This window comes from Gossypium arboreum, chromosome 4, assembly GCF_025698485.1.
Source record: "Gossypium arboreum isolate Shixiya-1 chromosome 4, ASM2569848v2, whole genome shotgun sequence".
NCBI lineage: Eukaryota > Viridiplantae > Streptophyta > Magnoliopsida > Malvales > Malvaceae > Gossypium > Gossypium arboreum.
This window is the reverse complement of record NC_069073.1, coordinates 108553480-108558751: the sequence shown is the minus strand read 5'-3', so window position 1 is coordinate 108558751 and position 5272 is coordinate 108553480.

Below are 5272 nucleotides of genomic sequence, written 5' to 3'. Positions count from 1 at the left end.
TGAGTGTGTAGGAGACCATTAGAAGGCATCCCAGCCAATACTGGGCACTATGTCCCAACATTGGAGATCCAATGTGGCCATATAGAGAGCGGAATAGAGAAAGTGAGAAACTTCCTTCAATATCGCAACACAGGTTAAGGATGTCGCGACATACCCCTGAATATGGCTACAGAGGAGCATACTAGTTGATGTGTCGCGACATAGGTCCTGGTGTGTCGTGACATCGACTCTATGACAAGAATTAAACACAAAGCAAGGGCATTTTGGCTTGCACAATTAAACTTTAAAATCGAGAACATTAGCTACCTTTGGGCTAAGGATGACGGCTACTTGAAGACTATAAATAGACCTCTCTAGCATACATTATACACACCATTCCATTAGTACAAATTCTTTTCTGAAGTTTTATATTTTTTTTCCTTTTTCTCTTAAGTTTTCATAGTTCAGTTTCTTTGTTCCTTTAAGAGATCGAATTGTAAAGCAAGATCAACTTTTGTGGATTTGTATTATTCAATATCAACCAGGCTTTCTTAAACTCTCTATTCCACTTCATTTCTAATGATTAATTATTCCACTCTTTCCATTTTTTTTATTAAAGCCATGATGAACTAATCCTTTTATGGGGGATTAGCGAGTGGAGGCATAATCTCTTAACTATTTTTGTAGGGTTGCTCAATGGATCAATTCGTTGGAAATGGAAGAATGTGAAACAAACCCTAGGCCTAACAACCCTATGAAGTCATCAAGGTGGGAATTAACCCAAAATTGATATTGCCTATTTGTGAACACCTTTACCCCAAGCCAGTTTGGACTGTGAGATTAGAAAATAAGTAGTTCTTGCTTACTCGTTATGTTAGTGGAAGATTGGAAGATCCTACTAGGGTAGCAACTAGTTGGTTGACGAGGAACTCGAGACGACAGTTAATTGGCATTTTCGAAGTGAGCTGATCACCTATCCTCAGATTTGGTTCACTTTATTTATCTCTATCTCTCACAAATTTAATTTCTTTTTATATTATATTGTTTTTTTATTGTACAAACCCTAAACATATTTCTTATTTTACTCTCGTACTGTAACTGACCTAAAGTATTAATTAGATATTTAATAATTGAGGTTATGATTAATTTAGTACTTCCCTCCGTTGGGTACAATCCTTGGAGTACTCACCTACGTTGTTGTAAAATCTATATTACAACTCGACCAGTATACTTGTGGATATCGCTCATAACTCTTTATCTTATTATAGTATTCACACTTTGGATGTTAGTACGTCTAAAGGTGATCAAGTTGTTGGCACCATTGCTGGGGAGGCAACACTACTAGATTGATTTTAATCTTTGCACTTTAAGGAATAATTAGGAAATTTGTAGGTTATAGCTACGACTTTCAATTTGTCTTGTTAATTAATACTTCTAACATTTTTTTCATTTTTTTAGGAACCCTAGACACCATAAAGCAATTAGTGAGTTAGCGCAAGCCATGGATAACTTTGAATATATAAGGTTTGACGAAGATATTTATAAAGAAGGAGTATATGAAGACTGTGATATATAAGAGAACCAATCATTAGTAATGATTGGATTAAGCCAACTTCGAGGAGAAATCCCAGTTTTTTCCCAATACAACAACAACCATATTGATATACCATCAGAAAAGTAGCAAGATGTGCAAAGTCCGGTGTTGAGCAATGAGGAGGATGTTATAATAGAACTTGTAAAAAGGGAAAACTCTTAGATGACTATCTGTTTTAGTAGATAGAAAAATATTCAACCACAACTACAGAAAGAAAAGATATAGAGCTAGTGGAGGAAATAGTCAGTTAACCGAAGAGTCAGATCAACATGGAACTTATTATGTAACACCCTGAACCCGAGACCATCGCCGGTATCGGACACGAGGGGTTAACAAGCCAAGATCACATGTTTTGCCCACCAATTTGACATTTCGGTCAAAGTGGAAGATGCGTCACCTTCGCCTTAAACGAGTTTCAAAACTCGGAAACTGGTTTTGTAAATTTTCCCTGAATTTAGACTCATATATACATCCATGGATTTATTTCTAGAATTTTTGGTCAGGCCAATTGGTACAGTTTATTAGTTAAAGTCACCCATGTTACAGGGATCGACTGCTCTGACCTTTGTGCAGTATAACTTCAATATCTCTCTGTACAGGGATTTAATGCTGGTGCCGTTTGCTTCTAATGAAACTAGACTCAAAATGGAATCTGTACATATAAGGTATGTCTCCTAATTCTTTCTGGATAATTTATAGTAAATTTTTAAAGTTGCGACAGGGGACCCAGAAACCGTTCTGGCCCTGTTTCACAATAGCTTCAATATCTCTTAACATGTAACTCCTATGACCATTTCGTTTCTTCCATATGAAAAAAGACTCATCAAGGTTCATTTACATAGCTTATTCACTATTTAATACCATTCCTACAAATTTTGGTGATTTTTCACATTCACGACACTGCAGCTGGCAGCATCTGTTTTTAAGGTAGGTCTTACCTATTTGGTAGTCTCCATGAACCAACTAGTCTTGCCATACATAGGTTCATATATGATCATTTTAACCATGCCAATGGCTGATCATGTGACCAACATTCCCATTTCCAATCCATAGCCACATCATGACACCAAATATATACATACAAACCACAAATAGCTCGTATACATATACATCACCACATTTTTAAACTAACAGGGGTAGTCCTATACATGCCATTTCAAAGTTCAAACAAAATTTATACCAAAATAGAGGCGTTGATAGTGTGGATGACTTCGACTTTATTGATCCCGAATTCGATTGCTATCGAGCGAAATCTATAAAACAGAGAGCCAAAGTAACGGGGTAAGCATTTTTATGCTTAGTAAGTCTCAAGGAATATAATCAACTCTAATTACAGCAATACATTCACATAGCCAAATGCATCATTTCATTAATACATTCTTATTTCACACTTCATCATTATATACTTTCACAAAGTATCAATCAAGTCAATAACTGAAATTCATTAGTCGATTGAGCGAATGTTGCTCAAACGTGTCGACTTTCCAATGCACATATAAACGTACCTTATTCTTTGGGCTTTTCGTGTACTAATTGAATTTATTACAGCAACCAACACTCACCTCCAGCCCAAGATTCTTGAATATAACCGGATATAACAATGTGCACAAATGCCTTGGTCTTAGCCCGATAGAATGACTCGCATACGAATGCCTTGGTCTTAGCCCTGGATATAGCCACTTGCACAATTGCCTTGGTCTTAACCGGATATAATTTCAACATAATTGTCTTGGGCTTAGCCGGATATCATTCAATTTCTCATGTACACATACATCAATAATCATTGGACATACATATTCCATTTTCACACTAAGGCTCAAACGCAAATATAATCACAAGCATATTCGCCTTGGGACTTAGCCCGGGTAGAATTCAAATGCTCATACATACATAATCAATAATCAATACACATCCATACTTTATTTCACATAATTCAAGTAGGGTCACTTCTTGAGGACTTACCTCGGATGTTGTCGAACGGCTTTTTCGGCTATTCGATCACTTTCTCCTTCCCTTGTCCAATTGTGGCCCTCTAAGCTCTTGAGCTAATTCAAACAAATTCAATTTATTAAAACCTCATTGTGCTAGCTTATGGCGAATATGACAAGGAGTTTAAATGGTCATATGGCCACCCTTTAGCTTGAATACACAATGGTCATGCACATTTTATACTACATCAAGCAATTCAATACAATTTATTCGAGCATCAAGGAAATGCTAAGGCCTTCAATAGGCTACCCAAGGCGAATATTCATGTACATGTTGAGGCCAATTATGCACTTAATACCTCACAAAAACAGTATGCATTTTACTAGTTAATGCTTTGCATATTGTGGCTCAAAACTTATAATATAGCATCAAGCACTTATATGTGTGCTAGGTCAATTGTGCTTGCAATTTCACAATTATTCTTCAACATCTTCTTCTTTAAACAAACTTATTCATCACTTCCTTCATAACCAAAACATCATGTGCAAACATATATATACATATATGAGCATGGCGAATTTCAAGGTGTCCATAGCCATCCAAAACACAAATTTTAACTAACATGCAAGAAGCATGAACCATGCTCATGAATGCATCATGGCGAATATGACAATCATGCTCCTTTTCAACTTCAATCATGATAAAACAAAAGAAAACTCAAAATCTTACTCAAGAGTAGACAATCCATCATTGCATGCATCATCATCAAGCTTCACACTTAGCATGCAATGGCTTTATCACCATAACAACTTTGGCCAAATACCATTTCCATGGCATAACAAAGATTTGAGCCATGGCTAACATGCACATCAAGTTAGCAACCAAAACATGCATGAAACTCCCAACACAACCTCATACATACCTTAATCTTGATGCAAATTTAGCCAAATCTCCTTCTAGATCTCTTCTAAACAAAGGAAATGAAGCAAAATCCTTCTTCCTCTTAGTATTTTCGGCCAAAAGGGAGAGAGCAAGCATGAACAAATTTTTTGTTTTCTCTTCTTGGTTGCACGGCAATGGGGGGATGCTACTCTCTCACACACATTTTTTTTCATTCTTTTGTCACCCATGCTTAGTTGTTTATTATTTCTAACATCATCCATTAGTAAAACATGTTGGGAACATGTTTCCCTTGCCCATAATTTGTCATGGCCGGCCATCCACCTTAGGGAATGGGATAATTGACATGCAACTCCATTTATTTCACTTCATGCATTATTAGGCCACTTAAAATACACCTATCACATTTTCAAGTCCTAGCACATGGGTCCTTTCTTATAAATTTGCACCTAATTAATAAAAATTGAGACACGAAATATTTACGCATACAAATTCCACATACAATAAGCACGGAATATAACACCTAATTATTCTTGTGACTCGGTTTCGTGGTCCCAAACCACTCTCCGACTAGGGTCACATTAGGGTGTCACAACTCTCCCCCACTTAAGAGATTTTCGTCCCGAAAATCTTACCGCAAATAGGTTTGGATATCGCTCTTTCATAGAGTTCTCGGTCTCCCAAGTAGCTTTTTCTATCCCGTGCTTGAGCCATAACACTTTCACTAGCGGAACCCGCTTGTTTCGCAACTCTTTCACTTCGTGATAGGATACGAATCGGTTCTTCCTCATAACTCATATTAGCTTGAATTTCAATTTCGATGGACTAATCACGTGCGATGGATCGGATCTATAGCGTCGAAGCATCGAA